Here is a 23,057-nt window from a genome sequence, read left to right as displayed (position 1 = left end):
TCTCAGTGCGATGTCCAATGCTTGGAAATGATGTTCCTCTGGTACATCCCTTTCAAATTTATCAAGAAACAAATTTACATATTCTAGCCCATCATAATATGGCAAACTGCATACCTCAGTGGATATACACTGGAGTGATTTAGTAAGTCAGTTGCATCGCAGCGTTGCTACTTCATGCAATATATTCTTCCAATGCTCAAGCTCCTCATTTGAATCCGAGTTTCAGGAGATGTAATTTTTCCAAGTAAATTTTCCATCTACCATAGGATTGATACAATCCTTGTTCTGCACAATAAGCTTATAGATATGTTCAATATCATCCTCCTCATAATAATCCCGGACTGGTTCAGTATACCATGCACCTTCGACTAGATCCAATGGAACAATGACTCTCAGTTCCTTCTTCTCAAACGTCATGTTGCGCTTCTTCAGGTTGATGATCGCATTCATATCAAATTCCTAATCAATTCCAAGCAACGTCAGGTAGGGATTACTATCATCCACTATTTCGATTACCTCAAAATCAGCTATAGCACGCGCCCCTTCAATGTCTTCAATTACTCCATGTAGGCGTCCCATAGGAATAATATTTTGTTAATTCGCCATTCACAGCTGAATTGGAGACCACTGTAGCATCAAATTTCCCATTCTTTCCCAGGTTTGTTTAGGCAAAACATTCACATCATATCCCAAATCTAAGATCACTTGGTCCATTTCAAATTCTCCGATTTGTGTAGTCAATCTCATCTCCTGACCAATCTTTTTCTTACTTTTGTCTACTTTATGAATTGCACATTGTTCAGGTAGCGTCTTACCCTTCATAGCACAGTTGTCTATTAACTCTTGCAGTCCCTCCACTGCTTTCTGGTCTCTTAATAGCTTCATGCAGGTTTGCAAGAATGATTTCAATACTGAGGGATTTGTCTCCTGCGCAACAATGACCTCTTCAGGTTTCTCTTTTCATGCACTCTGAATCTTTGATGTGGAATCTCCTAGATCCCCAAAGCTCTTCTTCACCTCCATAAATGTTTCTTTTTCCTTATGAAAATCAAATTCATTGTCTTTTTCAGCAGCCCTGCACACCCATGTATTCTATTTTGGTTGTTTCCCTATGAATTTTTCTTCCTCGGTAGTTACACAACTTCGCGTAACTATATTAATGCTTAGGTCATCCTCATGTGGTTCTGACCTCATCATCTGGATGTTCTGAGTGGGTTGTTGGTTCTTCTTCTCTTGCATCTTTGCGACGAGTATAGGACAATCTTATATTACGTGGTCAAACTATCGGCAATACTAACAAGAGGGGTGTGTCAGGTTCTAACAATCTTACGCAAAGTGGCCTGCTTCCCCATAATTGTAATAAATAATCTGTCCGTGACCTCTTCCAGCTCCTCCCCCTCGTCCTCTTCCTCGTCCCTGGAATCCTTCACGTGTTTCAAGTGCGCCTTGATCCTGCTGTGGGTGTGTCTCAACCTGTACTCTATATGTCGGAGTTTTGTTCATCATTAACTCATAAATTTGGCAATTGCGTTCATCATGGCCTACAGACTTACATAAACTGAAGAATAGTTGTTGGGGAGTTTGTACGAACTTATGCAACAAATGGCAATTGTCAGTTGAGTGTTTTCCTGTTATTTGGCAGATAACACACCAGGGCATTACACCATTACTTGATCTAGTGAAAGTTTCTGGTTTTAGGGGGTTAGGACCTCCCCCAATTAAATAGTTCAGATATATATTGGGCAATGATCCTTGTCATGACCATTTCCTTTGCACTTTAAGTACCATACTTCAAAACGGGTCTCATTTTTTACCTCTTTTCCCTTTTTGAGATCCTACAACTCCATATGCAGGCTAGCTACGTTTGAATCTGCTGCACTCCCAAATTCATATCCTGAATAGGCGAAGCCTCCAACTTCATAGCAATTTCCAGTGCTTCAGCCTGCGATCCAAGCTTCTGTTGTGACAATGGTAATCTCAAATGAGGCAACAATGTAGCAATATACCAATCCTTATGTTGTTTGTCTGAAATTTGTAGATTAGCCTATTGTAGTAGACATTTCAATTTTTTATCAATATCCCATGCAGATTCATTCACTTTCTGCTTAATTTATTTGACCTTAGTCACATACTAGGCTTGAGACTTTGGCTTTCTGAATTCATTATTTAGAGCATCTTTTGTGTCTTTCAATGACACAGTTGGATTATTCGTAATGTTCTTAATATAGCAAGACAACGCCTTATCTTGCAATGTTGTGACCAACTACGCTTTCTTCAGATCGTCATCCATTATCTGCTGTGACTTCCACACAACATATGCTACAAACTAGAATTGATCAGGGTCTTCTATCCCCAGACACCTCAATATATGCATCTTCATAGTGTTCACTATACTAAATAGCCTAGGTGGAGGTGGAGGTGGCAGCATATGTGTGTGAGGTGGAGGTGATGGCAGAGGTGGAGTGGATGGATGTGGAATTCCTACAGTGCCATGATCTACCGACTACGGCTCACCTCTGGTTGTCTTCGAACTATTACTTTCTTCTTCGCTATCAAATGCTCCCAATAGAGGATTGTACTCAACAATTGTCTCTAGATATTTTCTGAATTATCTCCCACTTCGCATAGCTCCTGTCAAGCCTCTTCTAAATATCAATTTAGTGTCATAACCTGTTTCTCGCACAATATCATTTTAATCCAGGTTTCAGAGACTTCAGATACTTACCTCTTGGTCCTTTGAAAAATCGGTGTTCAGCTTCGCTATAACTAGCAAACGTATCGATCACAAACTCAGTGATAAATCCACCAAAATATTATCGATCCAGTAATCGACAACCTTCACAACCTCGTGTTATGATCTTTCCAGGAGCTTCACTAACTTTGGAGTCCACACAATAGGGTTATCCAGCTTCCACGTAGGTTGACCATCTACCAATTTAGCTAGCCATTCGTATAATTCACATGGAAAAGAGCAAAAGAAAACTTCTTGTTCGTCTGTATATAGATATCTCTACAACCACTCTTCTTTCGACAGATGCAAATTCCTGTTTTTTTGAGCTGCAAACTCAAGCAATTTCTAATCTATCCACTTCTCAATTTCCTTCTTTGTTGGTCTCCATGGACCCCACATCACACATCCCTTAGATAGATCTCAGTCTTGAAAACAGAACCATTTGTTGGCTTGAAGTGGCTTGGACCCAAGTTCGAAGTTAGTTGTGCTAACCAACAAAACCCTACACTACCAGCCCTTTCGGCAACAACCTATGTAGCGCAGGATGCAGTCTCACCTGAGGTAATATTGGGGGATGTTAGAACCAGGTTTATGCATCCAAAGGGCATGTGATGTGATTTTTTCAGATCTAGGGCTTTATCTTGACCTTCGCGAACCCTAACCCTTGAAACCCAAGATTTACAGTAAATAACTGTTAATAGATTTATGTCCTTCGTCGATTCTGTTAAACATGCATAACATCATATAATTAAGTAGATCTACGTCTTCGTGAATCTATTAAGTATTTTTGTCGACTAAATGCATTCAACAGTTCATAAATACAATAATTTTAGAAATAAACAGAAACACATAGATACACATATATCACTTCAAAATATGTCTTTATTATGCTTCATATTCTCATATACAACTCTTTCCAACCCAATGCACATAGTTGCAGGGGCCCATGCACTCAGCTACGAACTTACCAAGGTCTCCGCACACACAATTGCATGAGCCTTCCCCTTCGCCCAAGTAGAGAACAAATAAATTCAGACTCAACTCATGCACTTCCTTACTTCGCTTCTCCCTATGACTCTTCTATGACTTCCTTTTATACTTTTTCTTCATTACAATACCATGGTCCGTGAACCATGGGTGGGTCTCAAAATAGCTTGAATTTAACAAACTAGGGGTCTTTGACCTTCCTAAATCCCCTTTGAATCTTATTGACCCACGCTACTCACACTCCACTCCTCAAAATGTAGAGACTTTACAATATCTTAACAAAATTTTAACAAAATCTGACCTAGGGGACCCCATCCCAACACTAAGGTAAAGACATTATGTTGTCACTCACTTCTAAATATGCTTGCAGCTGTGAAAAGAGTGCAAAAGAGCAGTGAATTTGAATCCATTTCCCAAGCCACAAAAGCTATCAGAGCTTAATTGGACCCCCTCCATTGCACAGTGCTCGGAAAGAGCTTTCCAACGGTATACGGAAGTCCAAGAATGGACTTCTGGATCAGAAGTTAGAGCATACTAAAGCAGCGCTTTTAAAAGCTAGAAAACAAAGAGGAAAGCCCAAAGGACCAAGGTAGATCACAAATCGGGCATATCGATGGAATTAGGCTAATTGGCTATCGGTGGGGTCCCGGGCATAGGGTTACGTTCTATCGGCTTATCGGCGGTGCGCAGGTCTCGCATATCCCGCATTTCGCAATCCCGCATATCCTACAATCCCATAGTCCCGCATCCTGCAATCCTACAATAGCACAGTCTCCTGATATCGACAAATCGACAATCGACGGATTAAAGGGGTTACCACTTAAAAATACCTTGTGATCTCACTGATTTGCAATACAGTGTTAACAATTCTGGGGAAGGCCAAAATCAGTTTTTAAAGGAATTTCATGAAAAAACCAAGGTTGAGAGGACCCTTTCTCTCTCCTCCACGTGGCAGTATGGAAGGTGACGTGGCCACACAGGGGACATGTGTTACTCAGTTTAGACATTTTCAAGGGTCCTATAGCGGCATTTCCGGGTGACACATGTCACCACTTGCAGGGTGACACATGGCAGTAATGACGTCACCATCCCCCCCCCGACAGATTGGCGATCGGTGGTCGCACAGGTTAAAGCGCTCCTACACCAAAGTCTCCCCGGCTTGCGATTGCGATAAGTGGGGATCCTCCCGGACGCAATATATTATGTGTTCTATCATATAAATCCCCCACGTCTAGACAATCGACCAACGTTGAAAAAGAAGGTAAAAGGTCCCCCTCTCCGTGGTTGCGATTGTGATATCTTTGGTGGGCCCGATCCCGCATATCGGTGATCGCAAGGGTAAAGGGGAATGCCACAGGAAAAACACTATAACTCGCCAGGATGCGGTATTTTGTGTTACAAAGGAAAAAGGCCCCCTGGACACAGGTTTAAAGGTCTTAGAGCCTCAAGGTTAAGCCCTGGGTTGGAGCCCCTAGTCATATGACGAAAACCACAATATGAGGGGCTAAACTAAAGGGGGCTTAGGAACATTACAACTCGTCGTTTTGCAGTGTCTGCAAGAGTAAAAGTCTCGCTGCCTTACAACCTCGATAGCATGATACAAGGCTTTTAAAGGTGAATGGGTCGGCAGTTGGGGCATTGAAGGAAGTATGGCGTAACGTTGAAACCAGTATGGGGGGCTCCATAAAGGCGTAATGGTTCGGCACAGGGCTCCATTGCAACACACAACAAAGAACTACTTAGACAAGCACTTACAGTTGATCCACTCCCTAGTCCAGAGAATGAGTCATTCACGCAGTAAAGGAAGAAGCAAGAGGAAACCATCCGAGCAGCCAGAGGGACGCACGATGACAGATACTCGACCAGACCAAAGGTTTTCAAGGGAATGGCAGAAGGACCTCTTCCTCCATCATCCTATAGTTTTCCTATTATTTCTGCAATTTCCATTTATTTGCAAGAAGGGATCGAATCCCAATTGTAATCATTTTTGGAAAAAACACCTTACATAGGCCGAGACATCTAGTCTAGCAGGACAACTGGAGCTCTGGCTAAGACATTTTTGTAAAGGTAATTCTAGCTCCCCCTCTTCTTATAAAAATGGGGAAGCAACACTTTAATAGGGGTTGGTTGGTTTCGGAATTTCTCACCCGCAGGGTCTGAATTCTGAGAAGCCATTTTGGTTCAATTTATTTTTATGGGGGCTTCACTGATATCGTGTTGAATGTATGGACTGGTTATTTGGACCCTTTAAGATAAATGGAATTTCCCTATTGATTCCAAGCATGATTAATTTGCAGCATGTTCCTCTCGGCAATCTCATTTCATTTGTGTTTTTCCTCATTTGAAATAGTATAATGAATGCAGTTGGTTCCTCTCTAATCTATGGATTTATCTTAGCTACTCAATAGAAGACAGTACCTGTGTTATCACAGACCTACATGTGTTATTCACTATCATTATAGTACTTGTAAAATTACAGATTTACTTGTGTATTTGATTAACCTGTAGGACTTGGGTTAACCCGAATCTATGTTAGCTTTTGGCAAAGAATGATACCCATGTCGTGTTTGGTCTGAAACCTTCTTTTCTACCCCACTGTTTCTATCACTCCACCTCCTCCCTTTTCCATATTTCTATTGGAAAATATTTGCTTAGGATTATGTGTTGTTTACAACCCTATACATCAAATTCCATATTGTTGTTGGAACATTGTTGCTTAGGATTCGTTTTGTTACAACCCTATGCATCTATTTTCCTCCTTCCTTTCCTCCTCTCCACCATTTCTATAACTTCAGTCTTAAGTTGTCTCATTGTTGTGTGTCGGCCATCAGAAAAAGAGGTCATTTCTCTTTGAGATTGCCCCAATATACCCCCAGCATTTGGATCCATGTGTTGGCTTGAAACTACCTCAGTGAAGGCTTATTGAACTAAGTCCATCCTATTACCTTTTTTACGTGACAATTGGAGCGCTGAAAACCCCTCACAGATTATCTCTTAAGCACTCCTCTCTTTAAGTTGTCCTAGGCACTGGTCTACAATCAACCTAGAGGTTGTCTCTAGGAGGCTTTCTATCTCCCTTGTTGCACTTGTGTTGCTGGTGCAATATGGAGCAACAACACATTAAAAGGAAAAAAGGCATTTTTGGCACATTTATTTATGAAAATAAAGAAAATTAGGAGAAAAGGAAGGTAAAAGGTCACAGGTTGCAGGTGAGGAGGAAATTGAAAAAAAATAATGGAAAATGAAGAAATTAGAGGCCTCATGCATAAAAAGGCTTCTGATGGCCAATTCATGGCTTTTGTCAGTTCAACCTTTTATCAATTCAAGTTTGGAGCTCTCTCATTATTCTCTCTCTCTCTCTCTCTCTCTCTCTCTTGGTCACTAAGAGTTTTCTTAGAGCACTCTAGTTGGAGCAAAGGAAAGGGAAAGGAAGGAAAGGAAAGGAAAATTAAACAAGGATCAAGGAAAGGAAAGTAGGATCAAGCAGCTTCAACAAGAATACTTGTAGGTAACCTTTTGCATGTGTGATTTCCTAGTTGGTTTGGACATGCATGGCTTTACATGTTGGTGTATGGTTCTCTTGTTGTCGGTGGCATGGTCTTGCCTGATTATGACAGTGGATTTCAGCCTAGCCTAGCCTTTTTTTAGATGCCATGGTATGTTGGGATGTTTATTTCGGTTTTGGAACTTTGGAATTGCCGAATGGATTTCAGAATTTGGGGCGGAGGTGGTCTCAAGGCTCATTCCTAAAGGCCTAAGAATCCCTTGATCGGTTTTGGCAGGATACACGGTAAAGCCTACGATAGCAGTCTCGGTTTAGGATCTAGTGATCTAGGTTTGGATTGCGATAAAGCCTGAGAGACAAGGAGACGAAAAATTCCTCAAGGATATTGATGGATTCCAGATGGCATAGTTCTGTTCGGTTGTGATCGGAGCACCGGTTTTGGTGCGATCGCGGTTGGATGAGGGTGGAGGTGGTTTAACCTCTGTATTCCCTTAGTTGTTCTATGAGATTCCACATTCATTCTTGGAATATGGCACAGGGGTGACTGCCTGAAAGAGAGATTTGGTTCAACCATATCTATGGTTGGGTGGTGGTATGTGGAAGTCCCGAACCTGGTCAAATTTGATTATGATTAATAAAAGCTAAGTTCTCTTACTCTTGCATTGATTTATATGTGGATTTAATGATTGTCATATCTCTGATATTATATGGTTGTATGCAGGTTATAAGCATGGTTGAATGACTAGTTCATGTCATGGTTATTTCATATATTTACTTGTAAATGTTAAATGGATGGATGCAAGACCTAATTGATGATGTAGTAGTTCAATTGAGAAGGAGGTGATCCCTTTGGTTATGTTTCATAAGTTCTTTCAGCCATTTATGCTTTGTCTTGTATCCTAGACTTGTAGGTTGCATTGGTGCCAAGTGTTTGACATAATGTCAGTACCGATTAGGGATACTCAGGCTTAGTCTTGAGGGTGATTTTTTTATCAATCAACCTTGTTATTACGTTTTTAATGAATTATGGAAGTTACAATAAGTTCTGGGCAGAGGCCAAGATATTAGGCTAGAAAAGTGGCTTAAATCCCGGGTTCGTTGGCACAAAACTGGCAATTTTGGTCCACAGTCGCTGGAAGGTAGGCCTGTGAGAGCGACTTTGGGTTTCTAGTCCCTCCCTTGCCCATAGCATGAGAGTGACTATGGCCTAAGAGTTGTAGAACAACAGTGGGACCTAGGGACAAGTTGTTTGAGTGGTTGACTTGTCTTTTGAGTGTTCTGTTGATGATATTGGATGATTGTATGTGATGTTCCGTCAAGTCCACTTCCTTAAGGTGACATAGGAGGTCGAATCTGATTGTAGTAACATCTCTCCTCATGTTTACCCCGATTGGCATGGTTAATTTGGGTACACTTGGGAGGGGGTGTTACACACAAAAATAATAGATTGTAAATATTTTGGTTTTCCATTAGAGAAATTCCAACATATTTAAATAAATTGCAACAAGCTAAATGGGTAAAGTTATGTATATATACTCACAAGTTCAAATCTATATATAGTTATAGATTTTTTTGAAAATAATAATCGTATTATCCTAGTGTTATGCTACACTTATAAGTAGAAAGGTGGAAACTGTTGCTTGAGATTTGATGATTTGATGATTTGATGAGTTTAGGAATTGACATCTTTTCGCCACCTATAATCATTCATTTTTCTATCTCGAGTCCTAGCATTAAACAGTAAAGTTTGCTAGTACTATTTGTTGGTATATTCAATTATACTAGAATTATGTTAAATTAAATTAATCAATCCATGTTGGTAGACTTGTGAAATGCAATGCACAATGTATGCTAGGTTTTAGTTGCTAAATCAAAATACTAAATTCTTGACTTGAAATTAAAGTTCTAATCTATAAAATGTATTAACAAATTAACTATTCCATGACAGTCATAGTTATAAAACACTTTTAGATTCTCATAACCCTCATGTCAGTAACCCTCCTTTCCCCCTTCGCTTTCTCTTGATCCTCTGTTGTCCTCCTTGTTATCTTATTTTCCTCCCCCTTTTTTCTATTTAATTAGTCTCCTGAAATTTTTACTCTAGTTTAATTTTTCCTAAATTCTTAGTTTAATTCTTCTTTAACTCTTCTCTAACCCAAATATATTTTTCTTTATATGCTTATCCTAATTTATTTTCTTTTATTTCTAATATAATCTATTATATCTTATACTTTCTTATATTATGTTTATCTAACCTTTGTTAATTTATCTTTACTTTTGAATATACTACTTTTATACTTCTCTAATCTACTAATTTAATTTAGTATTATACTATTTAATATTTAAAATAATTATCCATTTTCTCCATTGTATTAATTTCATCTCAATCATATTATTCTATTTTGGACTAAATCGAGTATTTCATTATTATTTAAATTAATATAAATAATTGTACCATGTTCAAATTATATATTACATTATTGTTGAATTGTCCAGAATCTATTATATTGTTTACTTTAATATGTAATTATACTATTTATTAACTCACTTTTCTTTTATATTATTTCATGTTTACCAAATGTATTATTTTATTTTGGATCCAAATCTATTATTTCAATACTAGTCAAATTAATATAAATAATTATTCCATTATCCTAGAATCTATTAAATTACTAATATTTTATTATCATTTTATTCTCATTAATTTAATCTTTCATTCCAAACTAACCTTAACCTTTCTCTTTTTTATTTATTTAAATTAATTAATTTTATTACTTTTATTTAAATTAATTTTATTTTATCTAACTTAATATTACCCCTCCAAAATTAATAATTTATGATAGTGATTATTTATTAAATCACTAACATTCTCATTCTTTTCAGAATTCCTAATGGCCATTTCCTTTCTCTATTTATTTTTTGTCTTACACTCTTAGTATAATTAATCTAAGCTTCTTATTTTTTAAAAGGGAGGGGCTAGTTCCCATCAGAAGCTTTATTGACCCTCTTTTTTTCAATACATATATACATATCAGCCACAAGCTGGCATCTGACACATCCGTCACATCATACAACAAACTTGTTATATGCTGCATCGCAGCTCCACAAAGTAGGATTCGATCGCAAGTGGAGTGCGTGGCAGCCGACTGCCCCACCGTTGACCCATGCGCTCGCGTGCATAATTAATTTAAGCTTTATGTCCCTGAAAATAAGTGAAGTGTTCACCAAAACATTAAACACCTCAATAAAATCATATAATTTTCTAAAAATAACTTCCCAAACACCAACTAATTATAATTATTACTTAATAAATAAATGTTTGAAATCAATTTGTGACATTACTTTATAAAACAAATTATAAATATTATTCCTAAATTATTTAATGAAACTAAATTTAAGAAATTTATATTAATATTCAAAACTTTCTAAAATTTATATTTATATTAAATAAGTAATTAAAAAAATGATATTAAGGTGATTAATATTCACTTATTAATATTATCTTATAAAATTATATTATTAAATTATTAACCACTTTATTTATGATGAAAATAAATTATAAAGTATCTAATATTCGATTGTACATCATATATTGATATATAGCGTCGTCTCAAAACTCTTATCCATTTCAACACAAATATTACACACAAAATTCAATCATATAAATTATGATATTATTACATACCATAACCAAAAGTTATTTGTCACCTATCAATAATACTTTACACCTCATTCAATAATATTTATTTTTTTCTCTTCGTTTATGCCATGCTTTTAGGTAAAATAGTCTTACATAATTCTCATGTCCCAAAGGTCAAGGTCAAACTAACAATGGGCAATTAATTGCATAAATGAATGGTGGATCATGTGTTTCCAACTATTTTCTTCATCCACATTTCATTTAATTGGTCTAAGATTTCACATGGTTCACTGGTGGTGACAAAGCAATTGAATACCTCTTGAATACCTGGTGGGGTGGAAAGTGCAGCTTAGAATCATTAATCATAGAAGCATGGATTGAGGAATTACATTGAGAGTAATAACAAAGCACCTGGGATACCTCTTGCATACCATGGAATCCTTAATCACAAAGGCGTGGATTAAGGAGTTAGGAAAAAGATCGATGGGACATTACTTCTTTAAAATTCAATAAATTTGAATTTTGATAGTGAGACATGGTAAGGTCTTGTTTAGTCATTACTATTTATCACTTTATATTTTTTTTATTTATAAATAATAGTTAATTAAGTAATAGCCCCAAGAGTTAGCTCAATCGGTCAAATCAAGTGCATCCCCAATGGGAGGTCACAGGGTCGAATCCCGAAAGCTCAAATCAAGTGCATCGCCAATGGGAGGTCACAGGGTCGAATCCCGAAAGCTCTTGGGGTTAGGTCAGTAAATAGGCCGAGGGGTGTTGATGCCTTCGGGTGCGTCCACTCAGTGTTGAACAACCCTGGATGTAGCGGCTACCCATTGACCCGGGTATCTGTGAACCAGAAAGTGAAAAAATAATTAATTAAGTAATAAATAAATATACAAATAATATTGTCAAATTATATATATATTTTTATTTTTTGAAAAAGTTTTTTTTTTAACATTTTTATATTTTTTAATTATAAATAATACTTAATTAATTAATAAATAAATATAAAAAAAAAAAAAGTTTTTTTTTTTAATATGATAGTTAAAGTAAAATTGTTGGTACTAGGCTAGATATATTTGTTTAAGAATTCACAAAATTCGAAGTTAATGAAACAACATTTATAAGCATGAATTATAATAATATTTATTAAGATATTATAGTTCATCATATTACTAACAAAGTTTTGAATATGGGTGAGGAAGATAACAATTTGATTTTAGACTTTTGTGATTCATACTGATTTTGATAATGTCTTTCAGATTAATCACATCATAAGTTGTTGGTCGACGTTTTGAACCATCTAATGTGGTTCATCATCTTGACAAAGGCCGTGAAAATGAATCACATTAGATGATTCGAAACATCAACCAACAACTGATGATGTGATTAATCCCAAAAACATTATCAAGATAACAATTATTCCACCAAACCATTCAAAATAACTCCAATTAACATTTATTTTATATTATTTATTTATCAATATATATTTATATAATATATTTTATAAAAAAAAATTAAATAAAAATTATTATTCAATAAATAAATAATTATACATTATATGCGTATGAAGTCAAGAAATTTCTTTACGCATACTTGAAAAAAGAATTATGTGAAAAGTATCTCAAGATTAAAAAAACTTATTAAAAAAGTGATATTGTAAATATTACAATGCTTTAAGTTATAGTATAAATGTTTTTTGAATTGATTTTTTTTACCATTCAAAATAATAAGAGGGAGACTAGATTTTTTTTGTCAAAGATTTATAGATGATTAATTAGAATTAATAAAGTTTTAGATATTTATCATGATTTTTAGAAAATCAAGTTGCATAAAGATATTTAAAGGTTATTAAATTTTTTTTTGCATAAAAATTATTTAGATTGGATCATCGTATAATTTATCACTTATTTTGGTACTTTTGGGATGAAAAAAATGGAGAATTGACATTTAGGGCCTATTTTAGTAGTAGGTCCCAATTTGGAAAAATTGGGATCTGAAACATTTTGGAGCTATTTTGAGGCATCAAACAATGTTTTTTGAGGTTGTAGTAATCATCTCAATCAAAGTTCGTATATGAAAGTTATGCCTCTTGCAAGTTGCCATACCTTGTTGGCCACCATCATACAAGTAGATGTCACATCAACCTCCCATTATTCACGAATGTGGACTTTCGAGAAGATTAAGGTCCAAAATCTTATCACAATCAAGGGTTGAAGAAGTCAAAACTCTACCCTTAGATGACTTCAAGCTATGTTAAGTACTAAGTTGTGAGGAGGAAAAAGGGTTCCATTCTTTAGCATTGTATCTTGTCGCATAGTTGTGCAAAACATCTAAAAATAGTTGAACAAAAAATTTCATCTTGATGATGGGTCTTGGTTTGAACTAGAAACATCGATAAAAAAATATTCACTGTGGACATGATTCAAGAAGTTATTTCTTCAAATTAATATGAACACCACAGAAACTCGCTGACAAAAAAAGTAGTCTTTGTGAGCATAATATAGGAGGATTATGTAGTAGTCATTTATGCCACATTATTAAAAAGTAACTCCATAGTGAGTTCCCATTCCTTTGTATGTACATTTTATAAGTGAAGAAAAAAGAGTAGAGCATAGGACTCACCTTCTAATTAGATTTTCTCCTATATTGAGTTTCACAGGTTAAACCTTGTGTTCATGTATATGGATGATATACACTTATGTTTGTTCTTTCATTTTATATTTCGATTATTTCATAAAATTGAAACAAAGCTAGTAATCAATGAATTTAGGTTTTAATAAAAAATTAAAATTATTTGTGTAATCTAAAATTTCACAACATTATAAAATTTGTTATAGCAAACTACTACAATAAATATTATTATACTTTAAAAAAATTACAACATTCATTTTTTTAATTATAAACAAATTTTAATAATCAAAATCATAAAATATTTAATAATTTATCACTACATTTAAAACCTATAACAAGTACAATACCTCTCCATTATAGACTAGCTCTAGATTTTAAGTTATAAACTAGTTCTAGATTTTTATGTTGAATACAAGGATGTAGGATCTCAAAAAATAAAAGTGGTATTCTCATAGTTTTATTAATACCATATTTTCAATAAATAATATTATTATGAATCACATTAGTTGGTTCGAAACATCGACCAAATCTTAATAATATAATTAATCCGAAAAACATTCTCATTTGCAATATAAATCACAAAAGTCTAAAATCTAATACTATTCAACTATTTTTGCAATACCTTTCTTTTTATTTTTAAAGTGAAAAATAAGAGACAAGTGAGTCACATTTTTCACTGAGTACTTGGGTTCGCTCCACACAACGTGAAAACCCACTTGTATCTTATTTTTCATTGAGTACTTAGGTTCGCTCCACACAATGTGAAAACCCACTTTTATTATCAAGATATCCACCCTCATTTTCTAATACTTCGATGTCCCTCAATTTAATCTTATATTCAATGCCGTAGAACATCACAAGAGCAAAGATCACAAGCTTTTCAACCACCACGGCTATGAGAATTCAAGAGGTTGTCATAGTGTGTGAAAATTTTATAAAAATGGTAACTAAATATCTATGATTTTAATTTTCAAAATGTGTAAAAGATTAATTTTTTATATTGAAAATTTTATAAAAATGGGAACTAAACATCTATGATTTTAATTTTCAAAATGTGTAAAAGATTAATTTTTTATATTAAAATTAATTAAGTTTTATATGTTTAAAATTTAATATATATTTTTTATTTTTAATGTTTTTTTTTTCAAATTTCTAATAAAGTTTTTTTCCTTAAGATAATATTAAATTAAACCATAAATATTAAATTTTAATATTGCATTGTTGTAATAAAAATATTAAGTATATTAAATTTCCTTGTATTAAAAATAATATTCTTGTCAATTCAAAAGCACACTTTTAATAATATTACATTATTATTTATTATTTTTAATTAGATTTATAATTTATATTAATTTGCAAATTTGCACTTGAAATGTAGCAGGTCCATCAGGTTTATATAGTTATTTCTATAGATCCTCTTGAGTCTTCTAATCTAATACATCATCAAAGTTTCTCAAAAGAGCTCGATATAAACTAACAAAATATGGGGTGATCTAGGTATACACCTTACAAAACTAACCCCCCTGCAAAACAAAAATTACATTCCATCCTATAAACAAGAAATCATTTTTGTGACTAGACCTGCTCTAGCTGAGCATGTTTATTCAAGTCTGGACACTTTGCAACTGATGATGCACTTGTGCTAGCAAAATCTTTAAATTATTTGTTGAGACTTGTACCTTCATTTCTTTTATCTTCCTTCTGAGCGCATCCATATCGTCATCTAGCCTCTCTGTTTTGGTCTTCACCTTTTTCACTTTGTCCATCACATAGGAGATTGACTCCCTATTGTCAATATGCTCCAAATTGAGTGTGATGAGGTCAAGTTAAAGAGATTCAAGCCTTTGTAGCAGCTAAGACAATTGAACTTCATGTGGACAACCTATGTTGACAAACTCAATGCTACACTTTACTACCACTTGAAAGCCTTTGGGGGAGGACTTCCCCTGTCACCTCCTCATTGTGCATAAGACAATTGTTGAGCTCCCAAAACCATCAAGCCATAGGGATGTGAATTGATCCCGCTTAGCTCATACCTCTAATCAACCATTTTGCAATCCTCAACAACCTTCATTGGAAAGAATTGCAAGCGCTTTTGACTTTGTCCACAAACTTCATTGGTTGTAACCACCTCCAACAATAGAGCATGATTAAGAAATCCTTTTTCCCCCAACCAAAGTTTAACCCTTCGTTGAATTGCTTGAATGGATACAATCTCAGTCAAGGATGCAGTCGAACCAAACGTCAATTCCTTTCTCTGAATGACAAGGTCTACTTTCATCATGGAATTGACTTGTATCTGAAATAAATCCACACACCAAGGCTTCTCAAGAAGCTTCCTGAGCCAAGGATGGTTGGAATCATACAAGTAAACATGGTTGGCCCGAGATTGAGTTTGAAATAGAGAGAAACACAATGATTCAGGTAAAACCAAACTTCTTATATTGTCATTTACAACAATTGATACTATAGTTGAATTCATTAAACCACAATAATGACCTGGCTCCCCACAAAATTCACCAGTTTCCCTTTCCAAAGCTTTGAACTGATTCAAATAAACATGCTAGAGAATGGAAGGAATAAATTTCTTAAACAACTTACCAAACTTCAGAGCACTGTATCCATCTTGGTCTAACATGATTAGGAAGAAGTTGCTTTACCTATTCCACAAACTTGCCACACCTGGATCAAACAGAACTTGCACCACTGTGAGGGACGAAAATGATTGTTTCCACTTTAAGCAAAGGATAACAAGGCACACATGAGAGAATGGCAGTGACTTCTATGTCTCTTCCATCCCACACTTTCCACCTCAATTCTTTGTATTATGATTCATAATGCTTCTATCCCCAAAGATCATGTGAATCCTTAAGTAACAACCCTAAGCAGTATTGTACTACGCGCGATAGGATTTCAACCTGTGAGATTTAACCTTCATTGTTGTAATGTATTGAATGTGAAAGGTATTGGAAACCTTTACATGTTACACTTCACATGGGGCGACCACGTTGGTTTTAAATCCCCCCTTTCCTCCTTTGGATTAATCTTGCATACCCCCTCCCCCAACCTTAGGGGGTTAACTATTCTTCTTATTGTCACTTAATCTATGGGATATTTGATGGTTTATTGCGACCGTTAACTTTTAACTCACCAATTCTTAATTGACATCCTTCATTGGCACAATTATCAACTATTTTATTGAGATCCCTAAGTACATGATAGTACTCTAATTTCCTTTAGTAGATTTTCTATAATTTTATCTTTAAAAGAATTGCCCTATACTAAATGTTGAATAATGAGCAAAGAGTCTCCTAACACTGTGAGTATGGTTATTTGATTTTCTTTAGCTAGTTGAATGCGTTTTAGGAAAGCATAATGTTCAACTTGATTATTTTTCATGCTTCCCAATCCCCATGAATATTTAACGACTCTTATTTCCTCAAGGTCTTGAAGTACCCTTCCCCTTCCTACCACCCTTTCAATAATATTACAATTTCAACAACTATTACTTAACCATATTTAAATAATGACATATTGACAAAATCGAAATTTAACACCTTTTTTAAAATCTAATTATATCCCACCCATTTTAATAGTTGAAAATATGATTTTCTAATATTGTGTAATACTATGTTATGTATATTTATAACCATTCTTATGGTGTTAACTTATTTATCATTAATATTTCATATTAATATCAATTTAAATGTTATGTAATGTATATTTATAACAATTCTTATGGTGTTAACTTATTTATCATTAATATTTCATATTAATATCAATTTAAATGTAATTTAATATATAAGGGGAACATCATGGTTTCTTTTAAAATATAATTTTGATATGATTAGCTATGCATTAACCAAAGATTTTGTTTAGTGGGAATATTTCATTAGAGTATAGTATTTATTAAAAGGTTAATAGAAAATGCGGTTTAGGTTTCTTTGTTGGGTTTGGATAAAGCAAAAAAAACTATTAATTTAAGAAATGAAATAAAAATTTAATAGATTTATATTTTACCTATTTAATGACTGAATTTCAAAGTTATTTTGATTTCCCATGTGCTATAGCCATGGTCTAAATGTTACATGTTTTGGTTGTTTTCTAATTATATTTTTCAATAAATTTTATTCAAACTTGATGAAAAGTTGTTGGAATTGCAAATTTGAGTTGTTGAGTGCCCTAGAGGTCTTTTAGGGTGTTGAATCCATTCATGCATTCAAAAATGCATTTTTAAGTAATGAAAACTTATGATCTCACAAAAAATCATATTGTCAAATTTCAGTGAAAAAGGTTAAATTATATCATTAAATTATGGTAAAAAACCTAAACTGTAAAAATTTAGCCTCGGTACATTATATACCCATATTTAATAACATTGTGATTTGAGTGAGACTTTATTAATGTAGAGTATAGATAAGAGATTTGTTTTTTCTTTTCATATTTGACAATGTATTAGTTTACATTTTTTTTCAAAGTAAAAATTTTGGGCATTGGGGACCACTTGGGGAAATAAATCCACCTCCTTAGGAGCCCAAAGGCAAGAGAGATGTTGTTGGCGAACCCACAATAAATACTCACTTAAGAGCGCAATGTAGTTACTCTATTCCAAAGCTTAAACATGTCAAGTTACAAGACTTGATCCTAGGTAGGGAGGATAACAATGATTTTGCTCAATCACTCAAGCTAATCTCAATTAACATTAGTTTACTTTTCTTACCCTTCAATCTTATTTGATATTATTAACCATTTTTACCATATTAATATCACTTTCTCTTTCACCAACCACATTTGCATTTACATCTTATCTATAATGAAACCACCAAATAAAATTTACTACACAATTTTTACTATTAATGTGTATTACACATTAATGGTCTCCTTGAACCTAGGTATGGAAGATAACAACCATTTTACCCAATCAATCAAGCTAAACTCAATTAACATTAGTTTACATTTTTACCCTTCAATCTTATTTGATATTATTAACCATTTTTACCATATTAATATCACTTTCTCTTTCACCAATCACATTTTAAATATTTACATCTTATCTACAATAAAACCACCCAATAAAATTTACTACATAATTTTTACTATAATCTCATACCAATCACAACTTCACAACAAAAATAACATAAACTCCTTGCATTTTCTTATACTTCCACCAATCCTTAATAAAGTGTAACATTGCCATTCACCCTTTTCAAAGTATACTAATTACTGCAACAATGCACACTTTTGAAGGTCAAATATTCTTTTCGTATTCTAATTTATAAATTTAGATATTTCAACATAAAATGTGAACCGAGGGAATGAGATAAAAATACAAATCTTTCACTTTTGAGATTGTGAAAACACTAATAATTGTCGAAGACCAAACATGTGCTTGAGCTTTCAATTTCCAACCATTGTGTACATTTAAGGGAAGGATGATGGAAAGATTACACCGACAAATTAACCCTAGACTGCATGCGACATGACCCGGGACCAAAGCCTCTAGGGGACCGACACAGACAGGGAACCATCACATGGACAAATGGACCCGACAAGACATGACTAGAGGGCATACCATGGGGGCAACGGATAAGAACAAACGATCCCAAATCTAACACCAAGGTATGAGAGATCTCATAACTTTTTTTAAAATGCTTTTCAAAACTAGGGAGTTATGGTTTAATAGTAAAATAGTAATAATTATTTGGTAATAAATTGATATTTATTTATTATGATTATTTTTTTAATAAAAATAAAAGTGATAATATAAAAAAAAATTTTAATAAATGTCATATAGAATGATGATTTTTAATGGAAATCTTATTCAAAGCGAATCAGAAAACAGGAAAAAATTGTTTAACTATCATACTGTGATATCATTCATTATTGAAGTTGTTATATTTTATAAAAATTCTCGTTATGATTACTGATTATAAAATTAGTGTTGATAAGTAATCATATAGATATTGACCATGAGATTAGTGTTGATAAGTAATCATATAAATAAAAAGATTTTAGATTGAAGCAAGTTATCATTGTGACTTTATTTTTCAAAATCTCTATGTTTGACATTTTTACACATTGATGTTTCAAATCAATTTACTCATCTTCAAAATTGATGTTCATGATATTCATTATGAAAACTCATCGAGAAAAATGATTCAAAACAATGATGTATAATTAAGATGGATGTCATTCATCCATCATAAAAACAAGTCCAGAAGAATAACTCGAAATGTCAATACCTAAAGAATTACTCGAAACATCTTTGTATACAAAGGTTAGAGAATTGCAAAAACAAATTAACAAATATAAGTTTTGTGTAATGTGTGTATATATATGTGTGTGTGTTTTGAATAATGTCCATTGCATGAAAGGATAAGAAATAATTAGACTCAAATCATGTTCCCCATTATGCTTTGAAAGGTTAACACAACCACCATTAAACATTCAATGAAAAGGTGAAAGATAAGTTTATATTCTGTGAAACCATGAGGTGTAGACCAGTGGGTTTGCGTGGGGTTTAGTCCCCACTAGATCTCACATTCAAATCCTATGGGGAGAGATTGATGATGGAAACCATTTTGGAGTAAGCAAAACACTATCCCAAGGGGTGTTCAAGCTTGATTGAATTCCACACAATCCTGATGATAAGCACCCCATTATGAGTTGATCGTTCTTTTTCTATCCAATAAGCAAGCTGGTCCCGATCTAGTCTCAACCTAGTAATATATATATATATATATGCTTCAAAAATCATATGTTATTAAGATTTAAAATAACCTTGATATAAGTAAAATTTATAATAATAAATTTATAAGAATTATTATATAGTGAAATTGACAATGTGCTCTAAACAAATATCTTCAACAAATATATTATAAATCTTTAGAAAAGATATAATTAAATTGACAATGTGCTCTAAGCGAATATCTCAACAAATATAGTATAAATTTTTAAATAACATATAATCAAATTGACAATGTGCTCTCAACAAATATCTTCTTATATAATATAAATCTTTAAAAAACATTTATAAAATCCCTTAATTTGGGTGAATCACTAATTTTAGTAACCAAAGAGAGATTAATTAAGAGAGATTAATTATATCAATTGAAATCTAGATTTCAATCGTTATAGCTATGCATATTTATAATAAATACTCTATTTATCATTAGAAATAAATAAAATATACAAATAAATAAAATATACACTTGTCTATTTATTTGTTTTCAATAATAAAAATTAAAATAAATATAAAAATTTATTTCCAAAAAATTCAAAAAGTTTAGGAAAAAACTACATGCCCAAAAATAATATTAAAATTTATAAAATATAAAAAAATTTGATAATCCATTTAAAAACCTAAAACAACATATTCCAATATCTCAACTCTAATAAAAATAGAATATATATACAACATTATTATTATTATTCCCTCAAAACTTCAAACCCTCTTAACCCAAAGTAGTTAGAAAGACACTACACCAACAGTGACAAGATCCAACCGGGGGTTAGGGTGTGACAACAACTGAATTAAGCCGCGGTTAGGAGGGCCGGGTTAGAGGCCACACACTTGTGTGGTTTTCCTTCGTTGTTGGGTGATGATGAGATTCAAGGACAAAGGCAGCAGAGCGGAAATCTAGTTGAAATTCTTGGTCTGGATCCCCCATCTTCATCAACGGTGTCTATTGGCTGAGCCAAGGTAGACAGGCCTGTGCTCATTCCCTTTCCGCCTCTTCTCTGCAAACAGCAAGAAACGAGAGCAACAATGTTCGACAGTTGGAGCATCGATAACAGTACACCTGAATGGCCAATGCTGGACTGAAGCGAATTTGCAGAAGACGCCCTTCTGGAAAATGAAATCAAGGGGGAGAGTGGTCGAATACGGTCGCGGGTTCGAGTCAAGCCGGATGCTGAAGGCAGCGTAAGAGACGAAGCAGCAGTTATGTTTTGCGGCGGCGACGGTGAGGGTTTGATGCTCGAACAGAGGGCATTGGGGCACATGATGGATCTGGGAAACACCCAGCATATGCCCGTTTCGATGTCGGCACCTTACGGTGTGTATCCCAGTGGCAACGGCAATGGAAATGCCGCCATCATTATGGTGCTCCCGCACGACGAGAGCTCCTCCAATCCCTTAAACCCTCAAAATCCTATAAACCCTCGAAACCCTATGGAGGCGGCGTCTGCACCGCTTCCTACCAAGGTTCTGCGCTACAGAGAGTGCCAGCGGAACCACGCGGCCAACATCGGTGGCCACGCCCTCGATGGTTGTGGGGAGTTCATGCCCGCCGAAGACGACACGTTGAAGTGTGCAGCCTGCGGGTGCCACCGCAACTTCCACCGCCGAGAGGTAGAGGGCGACGAGCAACCGCCCTCCAACTGCGAGTGCTGCCTCCGCAAGAAGCGTGGCGGCGGATCCTCGTCAGGGCCGGGATCCCCTGCTGCCCCATATTACCCCCTCCCTTTGCCCCACGGTTCCTCGGCTCCCCATATGCTCATGGCGCTAAGCTCTGGTCTTACCGAGTCTGATGATCCCGATGGCAATACCCACAACAACAGTAATAATAACCTCAGTCACCATCATCATAGAGGCATGAAGAAGAGGTTCAGGACCAAGTTCTCGCAGGATCAGAAGGAAAAGATGCATTTGTTCGCAGAGAAGATGGGGTGGAGGATGCAGAAGCAGGATGAGGCTATTGTGCAGCAGTTTTGTAATGAAATTGGCGTCGGGAAGGGTGTTTTGAAGGTCTGGATGCATAACAACAAGCATACACTCGGTAAGAAATCTTGAAAATTATGTGATCGACACGAGGGTTTATTGAATTTCTATGGATTTCAGCCATTCTTTCGGGGTTTAGGGAGCAGCTGTTTTCTGCTTAATCCTTTTTATTTCCTGAATTTATGAATAGAAAAATATCTCTTTCCTTTCGATCTCATTCCTGAATCCTTCCTTCATCACGAGAAGGGTATCAGGGTATCTTCTGTTGAGATCTTGCACTGCAGAGATCGAAGTCAGCATAAGTGTAAAGTAATTTATTCCCTTCTTTTAGGCAGCTTTTGTATTCAATTAGGGTTATGTCGGCTTGTGCCTATATGGTCCGTGGTTCTGCCATTTGGCCTTGAGTAATTTAATGGGCTGCTAATTACCCTTTTCATTTTTAAGTTTGTTGATGCCAAGTATGGTTTGGATTTTCCTTTTCATCTCTGTTTGCTTTGCTTTATGTGATAGTTAATAAGTCTGTCTCAACCATTCCTAAAATCAATGAGCATACAAGCATATCCATTTATGTACGTAACCTTATGGGTACGATTCTTTTAAATTAAATGCTTGTATAATGGTCAACTGAATGGATAGTAGTGGTAATTACCCGAAGCGTGGTACTCTATTGAATTGTAACAAATTCAAAAAGATTGTGGAGTGTTCTACAAGAGGTGAAAGCCTGAATCTTTGAATGGGTTCATTCTCATTCTAGGTAATATGAATTGTGCTGTGGAGAAGAAACACATATTTTTGTTAACAAACTGCAACTTATTGTAATTTGTTATTAATGCGAAAG

The 23,057-nt window shown here is 34.7% G+C and overlaps 1 pseudogene; it reads left to right on the top strand.

The window, feature by feature from the left end:
- Positions 1-21,059: 21,059 nt before the first annotated feature.
- Positions 21,060-22,662, top strand: LOC149166007 (zinc-finger homeodomain protein 2 pseudogene; annotated as a pseudogene).
- Positions 22,663-23,057: the final 395 nt, after the last annotated feature.

This window comes from Pinus tabuliformis, chromosome 5_1 (genome assembly GCF_031772625.1).
Source record: "Pinus tabuliformis cultivar Carrire ecotype Pingquan chromosome 5_1, CPIR1, whole genome shotgun sequence".
Lineage (NCBI taxonomy): Eukaryota > Viridiplantae > Streptophyta > Pinopsida > Pinales > Pinaceae > Pinus > Pinus tabuliformis.
Note: the sequence above shows the minus strand (reverse complement) of the source record. Positions and strands in the feature narration are given on the sequence as shown.